This window comes from Pan paniscus, chromosome 14, assembly GCF_029289425.2.
Source record: "Pan paniscus chromosome 14, NHGRI_mPanPan1-v2.0_pri, whole genome shotgun sequence".
NCBI lineage: Eukaryota > Metazoa > Chordata > Mammalia > Primates > Hominidae > Pan > Pan paniscus.
Window position 1 is genome coordinate 61,724,003 of NC_073263.2, and position 12,239 is coordinate 61,736,241.

At 38.9% G+C, this 12,239-nt stretch overlaps 1 long non-coding RNA gene across 1 annotated transcript in view; it reads right to left on the bottom strand.

Moving 5' to 3' along the window:
* Positions 1–7,076: 7,076 nt before the first annotated feature.
* The window catches only part of LOC130540712 (uncharacterized), a 53,727-nt gene continuing 48,564 nt past the window's right edge, over positions 7,077–12,239 (bottom strand). Inside the window, exon 3 of the long non-coding RNA XR_008954705.2 lies at positions 7,077–7,672. This is a non-coding gene — a long non-coding RNA (uncharacterized LOC130540712). The remainder of the gene's footprint in view (positions 7,673–12,239) is intronic.

Here is a 12,239-nt window from a genome sequence, read left to right on the forward strand (position 1 = left end):
TCCCATCTCAGCCTCCCAGGTAGCTGGGATTACAGGTGTGTACCACAATACCCTGCTAATTATTTTGTATTTTTAGTAGAGACGAGGTTTCACCATGTTGACCAGTCTGGTCTTGAACGCCTGACATCAAGTGATCCACCCGCCTCAGCCTCCCAAAGTGCTGGGATTACAGGTGTGAGCCACCGTGACTGGCCAAGAAAATTATGAACAGAAGGGTCTTTAAAACATGACTTGTCCTCTGTATGCCTATAGTACATTAATACTTCTGGACAGTAAAAAATTACCAGATTAGAACACAATGGTCTGAGGGTTACTATTCTAAAGAGCTCATTAAAATTGGTAAGAAAAACACTGAGACCCCAATATGAAAATCAGCAAAGGACATGAATAAACAATACATACCAGTGAAGATAATTAGCAAGCAAACATATGGGAAAATGTTTAACCTTGCTAGTTATCAAAGAAAAACAAGCTAAAATAATTGTGTTAATATCCTACACAACTTTAATGTGTAAGAGAAATGATATTCTGGTGAATTCCACCAAATGTTTAAGAATAATTAACATTAATCCTTCACAAACTCCTCCAAAAAAAAAAAAAAAAAAGAAGGGGGGAAATACTTCCCAACTTATTTTATGAGGCCAGTATTATCCTAATACCAAAATCAGACAAAAACATCATAAGAAAAGAAAACTACAGATCAATGTCTCTTCTGAATACAGATGCAAAAATCCTCAGCAAAATACTAGCAAACCAAATCTAGTAACATATAAAAAAGATTACAGGCTGGGTGTGGTGGCTCATGCCTGTAATCTTAGCACTTTGGGAGGCTAAGGCAGGAGGATTGCTTAAGCCTAGGAGTTGGAGACCAGCCTGGGCAGCACAGCAAGACCTTGTCTCTACTAAAAATAAAAAAACTAGCCAGATGCAGTGGCATGTGCCTATAGTCCTAGCTACTTGGGAGGCTGAAACAGGAGGATCACTTGAGCCCAGCAGTAGAGGCTGTAGTGAGCTATGATTGTGTCACAACACTCTAGCCTGGGTGACAGAAAGAGACCTTGTCTCTAAAAACAACAACAACAACCAAAACAAAACAAAACAAAAAACAACAACAGGTTATACATCATGACCAAACAGGCTTTAGCCCAGGTAACCAATGTAATAGACCACATTAACAGAATGAAGGGGGTCGGGCGTGGTAGCTCATGCCTGTAGCTCATGTTGGGCGTGGTAGCTCATCCCAGCACTTTGGGAGGCTGAGGCAGGTGGATCACTTGGGGTTAGGAGTTTGAGACCAGCCTGGCCAACATGGTGAAACCCCGTCTCCACTAAAAATATAAAACAATTTGCTGGGCATGGTGGTGCGTACCTGTAGTCCCAGCTACTTGGGAGGCTGAGGCAGAAGAACTGCTTGAACCCGGGAGATGGAGATTGCAGTGAGCCGAGATCACGCCACTGCACTTCAGCCTAGGCAACAGAGCCATATTTCATCTTGAAAAAAAAAAAAAAAGAAACACACCCACACACACCCACACACACACAAACAGAACGAAGGGGAAAAAAACCCCACACAATCTCTCAATAATAAAGAAAAGCATTAAGAAAATACAACATCCTTTCATGAAAAAAACCCAGAAAAGTAAAAGGGAATTATCTCAACCTAATAAAGGCCATCTACAAAAACCCATAGCTAACATCAAAACTAATGGTGAAAGACAGAATGACTTCTTCCTAACATCAAGAATAAGAATATCTGCTCTCATCAGCTCTATTTGATATTGTACTAGTGGTACTAGTTAGAGCCAGTAGGCAAGAAAATAAAATAAAAGACATTCAGATTGGAAATAAAAAAGAAACTCTCTCTACCACGGATGACATAAATCTAAAGAAAGACACAAAAAACATGATAACTAATAAATGAGTTTAGCAAGGTTGCTGGCTATAAGAGCAACATACAAACATCAATTGTATTTATATAGACTATAAGTGAGAAACTTATAAATGAAATTAAAGCAATTACATTTATGAAAGCATCAAAAAAATAAAAAGCATAGGAAAAAATTTAATAAAATACGTGCAAGACTTGTACACTGAAAACCAGAAAACATCATTGAAAAAAATTAAAGAAGACCTTAATAAATGAAAAGACAACCCATGGCTTCTGGATCAGAATACTCAGTATTATTAAGATGACAGTACACTTCGCATTAATCTGCAGATGCAACACAATGCCTATAAAAACCTCAAGCTGCCTTTTTAGGGGCAAAAACTGACAAGTTGATTGTAAAATTCCTATGGAAATTCAAAAACCCAGAAAAGCCAAAACATTCTTGAAAAAGAACCAATTTGGAGGACACACACCTTTTGATTTCAAGGTTTACTACAAAGATACAGTAATAAAGACAATGTAATAGATTGCATAAGGATAGAAATATAGATCAAAGGAATTAAATTGAGAATCCAGAAATAAATCCTATACTTTACAGCAATTGATTTTTGACAAGAATCCCAAAGCAGTTCAATGAAGAACAGTCTTTTCAACAAATGGTGCTGGATAGCTACATGAAAAAAAAATAAAGCTGGACTCTACCTCACACAAAAATTAACTCAAAATGGTTCATAGATCTAAGTGTAACAGTTAAAATTATAAGACTATTAGAAGAAAACATAGGCATAAATCTTTGTGACCTAGGAGTAGAAAATGGGTTCTTAGATATGACATCAAAAGTAAAAATGACAAAAAGAAAAAAATAAATAAATTGAACTCCATCAAGATTTAAAACTTTTGTGCTTCAAAAGATATCATTAAATAAGTGAGAAGACAATGCCAGAAATGGGAGAAAATATTTGCAAATCATACATCAAGTTCCTGACAAAGGACTTGTATATAGAATATGTAAAGAACTCCTACAACTTAGCAATAAAAATACAAATAACTCGGTTTAACGTGGACAAGAATTTGGATCGACATTTTGCCAAGAAAGATATATAAATGGCCAATAAACACATAGAAAAACGCTCAACATCATGAATCATTAGGGAAATGTAAATTAAACCATAATCAACTCAAATACTACCTCACATGTATGAGGATGGTTATAACCAAAAAGGACAGACAAATATCGAAAAGGATATGGAGAAATTGGAGCTGTCATACATTGCTGGTAGTAATGTAAAAAATGAAACTGTTTTGGAAAACAGTTTAGCAATTTCTCATGAAGTTAACCCAGAAAGAGTTATAGTTACTGAGTTATAGCTAACCCAGAAATAGTTATAGTCACCTGAGTTACTATAACCCAGAAATTCCACTCCTGGTTATATATCCAAAATAATTTGAGACATGTCCATACAAAAACTGTACACAAATGTTCACAGCAGATAATAGCCAAAAGTGGAAGCATCTCAAATGTCCATCAACTGATGAATCAATGAACCAAATCTATCTCCATACAACGCAGTATTATTTGGCCATGGAAATTAATGAAGTATTAACTCATGCTACAACATGGATGAACTTAAAATATATTAGACCCAGTGAAAGAAGGCAGTCATAAAAGGTCACATATTACATGATTTCATTTCTGTGAATAGGCAGACCCATGGAAACGGAAAGTAAATAGAGGTTGCCAAGATCTGGAGGAAAGGAAAATGGGGAGTGGCTCCTAATGGATATGGGTGATACGTGAACAATATATCAATAAATCTGTTCTTTAAATAAATTGTATCATTCAATGTTGTCAAGACTGATGAAACTGGTACAATTACATATTACTAGCAGCTTAGAAATTAGTACAATTCTTTTCTAAAGCTTAGAAATCAGTACAATTCTTTTCTGAAGCAAATTTGACTATACTTTCCGTGAGCTGTACAAGTCTTTCCATCCAGTAATCCTGCCCCTGGGAATTTAAACCATGCTCAGTGCTGAAACTATGAAGAAAGTTATATGACTGAAGATTTATTCTTTACAATACTAAAAAACTGAAAACCTCAAGTATTGTACAAAATGAGGATACTTAACACTTTATCAATTCAACTAATTTTTCAAAAAATGTTTGATCAATTGTTAAGTAAAAATGTTTTATATTATATATTTTAAATTATTTATACCTATAGACAAGGACTGATAAAGAACATGAACCCAGGAAAATAAATGGCATGTTAGCTTGCTATAATTGTTGAGATCCCTCTCCTGTATTTTTAATATTATTTTTGTGATGATTGTGAATGTACCACAGTATTCTTTGCCATTATGATGCTGTTATATTTAAAATGTTTTAAAATATTTTAAAGATGATTTCGGAGTGCTTTCAGAAATTATGCTTGTGGGTGAAAGATGTGTGGGTACCCTGGATATCTGGACGATGATTCCAACCAGGAGAAAACACCAAGAGATCACAGCCACATTGGAAGATCTAGCTGACTCCAGTGAAGAAGTGTGAGGAGTCTACCTTCCCTGAAGAGCAGCTTGGCAGGATTATCCCCCTGGTGGAGCAACCAGGCTGGTGGAGAGAGGTGAGCCCCTCCATCAACAAACAGTAGGACTATAGACTTGTGAACTCTTAGAAGGAAATTTGTGATGATAGGGGTGGTAACCCCAAGGAATGCTTCTTGTGTGAATCAATGACTGGAGCACAACACTGGATCTTAAAAGAAAAAAAAAAAAGATTATACTTTCAAGTAGTGATATAACATGTTTTTATAATTTTTAAAATTAAAGCATGACTATTGGCCAGGCACGGTTGCTCACACCTGTAATCCTAGCATTTTGGGAAGCCGAGGTGGGCAGATCACCTGAGGTCAGGAGTTCAAGACCAGGCTGGCCAACATGGCGAAACCCCGTCTCTACTAAGAAACACAAAAATTACCTGGATGTGGTGGCGGGCGCTTGTAGTCCAGCTACTCGGGAGGCTGAGGCAAGAGAATTGCTTGAACCTGGGAGGCAGAGGTTGCAGTGAGCCGAGATCGTGCCACTGCACTCCAGCCTGGGCAACAGAGCAAGACTCCATCCCAAAAAATTAAATTAAATTAAATTAAATTAAAGCATGAATATATATATATTTATATATGGTAAAGTACAAAAATCTAAAATCTACAACTAGGTGAATATTTATATAACTATAAATTCATTTTGCCTCTATTCAGGTCAACAGAGATCTTTTGGTGTCACCAGTAGCCTGCTCATGCCCACATGCAGTTGATACCACTGCTGAAGGCAACTGGTATCTGACCTATATCTCCACAGATTAGGTTTGCTGCTTTTGAGTTTCACAAATATGGAATTACTCAATATGTACTCTTTTGCATCTCCCTCTTCTTGCTCAGCATTATGTCTGGGGAATTCATCCACGATGTGCATGAGACTGGAATTGATTGTTTTTAATTGTCACTGGACTTAACAATTTCTGTAATCTGCCTCCTGCAGAATATAGAATAGTGCATTTCCTTCTGTTTAAATTTCACTGTGATGTAAAATAAATGCATGGTTAAATAAACTGTTTTAAGGGGAGAAAGTTTAAAAAAAAAAAAGTCATTTAACAGCATTTGACTACAACCAAAGTGCAGATGTAGTCAGCTAGAGAGCTGTCACTTCCGAGTAAATGAAATGGGCAGATGTTTGGGAAAATCAGTAAGATTGTGTGGTAATCCTGTGGAGGGTGTTGGCAGAACTAGAAAACAGAGAGATAACGAGCTGGCTAAAATGGTAAACAAAGGAAGCTTGCACTCCTGGGAGGGTTTGCAGGAAGCACACAGCAATCCCAAAACCCTCTGGACTCCTGGGTTTGAGGCAGATGCAGTGCAATTCCAGTGGTCTCTTCTGTTCTACTGTAAGCCCGTCTCACCTGTTTCAGATCAGTTTAGGTTCCAGTGGGAATGAAGAAGAAAAACTTTCTTTACAGTTTCAGCTGTCAGAAAGCTGCTGTTTGCAAATTCCAGGCTTCCAGACAACAGCAGAAAGGGTTTGCTCAGGAAAAAAAAATAAAAGTCTCCTAAGTGCTGTAAATCATGTTTTAGAGCTTGCTCTGGGAGGACATCAGAGGTTAGATTAAATGGAATAAAACTAGTAATAGTAATAATAATATTAATAGTGTAAGTCTGTTCTTATCTAATGGGGGAGATTGGGGCAGGTGTTTTCTGCATCCACAGCTGGTGACCTTCTCAGGTGGTTTCTCTCCCTCTCTGCATTGACTTTTCCCTCTGAGTTTTCTATATCGAATCTTTATTTCCTAGAAAGGTAAAGTAATTACTAACTTTTAAATCTATAAAAGCTGGTAGATAAGCTTGCTGGCTACTTGCCAAGACAGCTTTCATTGACATAAAAAAATCTTTGTTTGTCATAACTAAATATATTAAGATATATAGAACATATTTTGAAGTTAAATAGTTTCAATTTCTTCATAATTAAAGTAAAACAAAGTTATCTTCTAGTGTAAGTTAGCACTCTGTCACTAAGATCTGTGTGACCTTGGGGAAGGGCTTTCTTGTGTCTAAGTTTCGTCAACTGTAAAACTATAAGCCTAAATTAAGAAATCTTCAAAGCGCATTTTAAAATATTAATATAATTTCTAAATATTTTAAAGTATTAATATAATTTCTAAATCAAGTCATGTAGAGAACCTAAAAAAATAAATTCTCCCTTGATATTGGACTTAGCCTTACATTAACATTAATTCCAAGAAGCAAACATTCAATTTGACTGGGAATTATGTTCTGTTCGAGTTTGGGTGCTACGTTTGGAGATCATGATGTACCCTACTGAAGCAGCACGTGAACACCAGGAAGAAAAATAACAATTACTTCTTGAAAAAGAGTGATGAGACCATGATCAAAGACTGGTCTTTTTGGTCGAGATAGAGAAAGTGCCAAATGTCTGATAACATTAGATTAATTTGAGATCCAGAGAACGTTTGGGTCAAGCCAACAAATTTATCTTTATTTGAGCTCTTAGCAACCTGTATGGCAGGTGTTTATTACTCTTGGAGAAGTGCTTCTGTTTATCTGGAAAGCGTTCATTGAGACATGAGTCTCCATTATATAAGTGTGACATGAAGTAAGTGGTAAGAAGTTGTCATGCAAACTCATGTTGTAAGGAACCATGTTTTATTAGAAGATGTTCATGATGAAGAATTTCTTAAACAAAATGCAGATTAGACTCATGTTTACATCATCCCCAATTACAAGATCACCAGAGAAAATGTGTCATTGTCCTCCATGGAGTTGTGCTTATTTCAGGCAAAATGATTTCTGATGCATATCCCTCCTTTCTTGGTGCCTGGTAAACAATAACTGCAGCTGTCAAGTGCTGATGCAAGAGATGGAAATTCCATTTTTCTTTTCTTCTACAGGAAACACAAAGATCCTCCATGCAATCTTCTGGGCTATTGTCATATAGTATGATTTATGTATTTCTTGTATGTTTCTTTCTTTTTAAATCTGGAAGTATATTCTTTTGTTTTATTGGGCTATTTATTCTCTTGACATCCTTGGATGTGAGTTAATGGAACCATAATAAAAGGATAGAGAAGTAGAACAAACAAGCCTGATGGTATAGATTTAGGACTGCCTGACAGATTAGGGATAGCAAGGAGAGGAACAAAAGATAAAATCACCTGATTCATGTGCACTGGGATGGTCCAAAAAAAACTAGTTCTTGAAGTTTCACTATGCTGTAACTCTGGAAAAGAAACACAGAAAAGATCAGGCTATTACTTTAGGAATTGAGAAAAAGTGTTTTTCTTTTAAAAATTAATTTTGATATACAAAATCTAAAAGCTTAATCTAAGAGCCTAGAATAATGCTTTGTGCTCAATGAGCATTTTATAAACATTTGTTACTTAAAGTCAGGGAAAGAGTTTATGGATATGAGAATAATGGAATGGAGTGGACACACAACTATTATTTTATCTGCATAGAAGAGAATCCACTCCCCTTCTGGCCATGCCCCACTCATACGGCTGAGATTGGAAGCTGCCATCCTCCTACAGATTCCGCTGTGGTGATTGATGTAGAAATGGAAACCTAAATTAAAATCATCCTAGTGCCTTCCTCCACGGTAATTGGCCCAAAGAAGAACATTTCACACGAGCTGAGCCGACTGGAGGACTTCTCCCAATTTTTCAAGTTGGAACCATGGAAAGTGATAAAACTGGAATAATGTAAGCTTGAAAACTGCTGTCGCCGAGTGTCCCATACTCCATACTCAGGAGGAAATGAGTCTGAGATGGCGAAGTCAACCCGTGGATGGAGACAAGAGGGGAAAGAGTCCTGACCACATGTGACCTGGTTCCAGCTGTCCCTTAGGTCCAGTTTTATCTCTGCCCTTTATAATATTTGGCCACTTGAGGCAACACTGCCCCATGAAAGAGTTTTAACTAACACAAGGAAAAATTAAAGATGAACAAGATAGATTTGGGAATAATCTAGGCTCTAAGCAATAGGAGGTAAAGGATTATATCATTCATCTTCTTAATCACAGTGCATAAAATAGTGCTTGGTACACAGTTGGCAGTCAATAACTCTACAGTTTTTCAAAATGTATTTATTAAGTGTCTGGAGAACATGCTAATTACTGAGAATAAAATAGTGAGCAAGACAAGTGCAGTCCTTGCCCTTAAGAAGCTTTCAAGTGGAAAGCACAGAGAAGATGATAACTGGCAATGATATCATAATAAAAAGTAATACTTTATTTTAAGAGACTGGGTCTCACTCTGTCTCCCACACCGGAGTACTGAGGCATGATCATAGCTCACCGTAGCCTCAAACTCCTGGGCTCAAGCCATCCCCCTGCCTCAATCTTCTGAGTAGCTGAGACTACAGGCATGTGCCACTGCCCTTAGCTAATTTTTTAAACATTTTTTATAAAGATGGTGTTTCAGTTTGTTGCCCAGGCTGGACTTGAACTCCTGGCCTCAAACCCCAAAGTGTTAGGGGGTTGATCCTTCTGCCTCAACCCCCAAAGTGTTAGGATTACAGACATGAGCCACCACCCCTGGCCAAGTAATACTTTTTTGATAGGGGGAATATATGATTAGTTATAGTTTTGGTGTGACAAGTAGACAGCCTAGCTAATCCAAGTTAAAAAGGGAATTATTAGGTAATGGGGTGTCTCACAGAACACAAGAAGAGGAACGCAGCCTGAATTTTGGGAGGACAGGGACTGGGAATTGGAGAGTCATTGTCTCCCTAGGAAATGTTCTTTCTGACTCTCCTCTCTGCTTCTCCTTTTCTTTTCCCCAAAACTGTCTCATTTGCTCCCCAGTCCAAGTGCTGTTGTAGAACTGGTCACAGCTTTTAAGTACAGACCTGTCCAGAGAAGACAATTATATTGACCAGAATTCCCCTAAGGAGGAATATCTACTCTTGAAAGTAATGCTTCAATAAGCTCTTCGATTAGCTGATTGGCTTAGTGGGTGAGCCCTCAGGGCATGCTCATGTCTGAAAAGACGATTGCTGTAAATTGCTATGCACAAAACAAGGAGGAGAATTAGTGTGGCCCAGGAGAGAGACAGAGTTAGGAAGGAGAGGGAGAGGGGAGGGACAGAATGAACTCTCCCCTCTCCATTCCATTTATAGTAAAGACTATTAAAATTATAAGATACTGGGGATGATAGATATTTTACTGGAAACTAACAAAAGAACTGAGTTGTCTGGGTTGCAACAAAACAAGACAGTGCCGGGAGCAGGGACAACCAAGTCACACAAGCTAAAGACCTGGCCACCTGGAGAGATTGACGCATTCTCTTCGTTAAATTTCAGATGACCAGGAAAGAATTCTGCTTGGCTTATCTTGGGACAAGTGGGGCTGATAGAAGGGTGGGATTATGTACAAAATGACTGTTCGATCCGCATTTATGTTGGGGTGGGCTGGGGTGTTACCAGTGGAATGTATCTGAGTTACCGGCGGCGAATCTGTACGGGTTTACAGCAACCTCAGTTCTTGCTTCCTCAGAAGAAAGAATTCCACTGAGGGGCATAAGGCAGAAAAACAGACCAAGGCAAGGTTCAGAGCAGGAGTGGAAGTTTATTTTAAAAGCCTTTAGAATAGGAAAGAAAGGAAAGTACTCTTGGAAGAGACCCAAGCAAGCAACTTGAAGGACAAATGCGGCATTTAACCTTGATCCTAGAAGGCTGGCCCACTTCTGGTGTCTTGCATCCCTTTCCCATGATTCTTCCCTTAGGGTGGGCTGCCCGCATGCACAGTGTCCTCCTTACCTGTGGGAAGTGAACACTCCTAGTGTGTTTAGGAAGTTGTATGCATAGCCATCTGAGGCTTTCTTCCCTTTTCTGATGGAGTGCCACAGGAAAGTCATGCTCCACCATTTTGTCTCATAATGTGCATGCCCAGGAAGTTGCTTTTTCTCACATCTGCATTCAGTCAACACTTTGGTGCGACAGGTGTAGACCATCAGGAAATGGCCTCTCCCTGGCACTGGCTGCCAATTTATCACTTTTAGATAGGCTATGTGATAACTGCCAAACCATCATCACTCAACATTCCTGGTAGAGGGCAGGGAGCCCTCTCCTGCCCTGCTCATGCTTAACTACCTGTAACAGGGGGGCAGTTAAGGGAATTTCTTGCGAACTGATCAGAGCTTTTAAAAGGTCTTCAATACAGGGACAAAAATGGGTGTCCAGAATATATGTGTGAGAGACATCTCATCCAAGCTAAATATTCTTTGAGTGAAAGAATTAATACACAGAACTTTCTTGGATGGCTCGGCAAAAGCTGTGATATAAACAGAAGAAAGGCAAAGCTATGGGTCAGCAGAAGTCTAGAGTGAGAAAAAGGTATGAGGTGAACAGAGAGTCGGGAGAATCTGCGGTGTCAAGAAAAGTAGAAGCCAAGACAGAGAGAAACACTGGAAGCCTGTGGATGAAGAGGGTGAAATAATGAGACACAACCATGTGGTAGCTGAAGGGTGTTCCAGTTCTCCTTGAGGTGTGACTTGGTGAGCAAAGGGCTATTATCCTGAAGGCCTGGTTGTTTTGTTTAACTCCTGGATGTTTTTCTGTGTGTGTGTGTGTGTGTGTGTGTGTGTGTGTGTGCGCGCGCGTTTACCTTACCTACCTTCCTTCCTTATTTTTTAACGTATCCTTACAAATAACTCCTATTACCTGAGATGCCCTAGGCATGTTTATGATCCTGAGAATCTGACAGAGTTTAATAACAAAACCACCAAGGAAGAAAGGAAGGAAGAAAAGAGAAAGGGAGAGAGTGAGAGAAAGAAGCACGTGTGATCAGAGCTAGCGTATTCATTCTTATTATCAAGTAAAAGCTGACTTCGGTCTTCCAATTGCTGTTTTTTTCCTCCCCACCTCCACTTCTTTATTCTTTGTGATCCTTTCTCTCCCTTCAAAACAACAACAACAACAACAACAACAACAAAAACACCAAACCTAATCCTACCTACCTTTCTCCTTTCCTGTTCTATTTAGTTACAGTATAATGATGTACAGATGCTCACCACGTTACTCAACACTTGACTTATGCAAATTTGACCTTATACAAATTATTATATAAGGAACACAGTAAAGTTTTAGAAATGTAGAAAATTTGCATGTTATGTGAAAACAAAAAGTAGCCTAGTGCATAGATGAATTGCCTCCCAAAGTGTTTTCATGCATCATGTCACATTGCCATGTGTTAGAATCACAGCCCTGCATCCTTGACTGTACCATAGTACAGGATGCAGTTAAGCGCTCAGACCCTGGGATCTGGCTGCTTGGATTTGTATCCTTTTTCTACCATTTTCTAGCTGAATGACCTTGAGTAAGTCACCTAAAGCCTCTAAGCCTCACTTACTTACTTTCTTTCTTCTTTTTTTTTTTTCGTGTTTGAGACAGAGTTTCGCTCTTGTTGCCCAGGCTGGGGTGCAATGCTGCAATCTCGGCTCACCGCAACCTCCACCTCCTAGGTTCCAGCGATTCTCCTGCCTCAGCCTCCCGAGTAGTTGGAATTACAGGCATGTGCCACCACACCTGGCTAATTTTGTATTTTTAGTAGAGATGGCGTTTCTCCATGTTGGTTAGGCTGGTCTCCAACTCCCGACCTCAGGTGATCGCCTGCCTCAGCCTCCCAAAGTGCTGGGATTACAGGCATGAACCTCCCCATGCCTGGCCTAAGCCTCAATATTCTAATCAATGAAGTAGGAGTAATGTTTTCTTTCTCAGAGTTGTTATAAGAGATAGATCAAGTATGGAGCTTCAGTGTCACAATCAGCTAGTGCATGGTACTCATACAG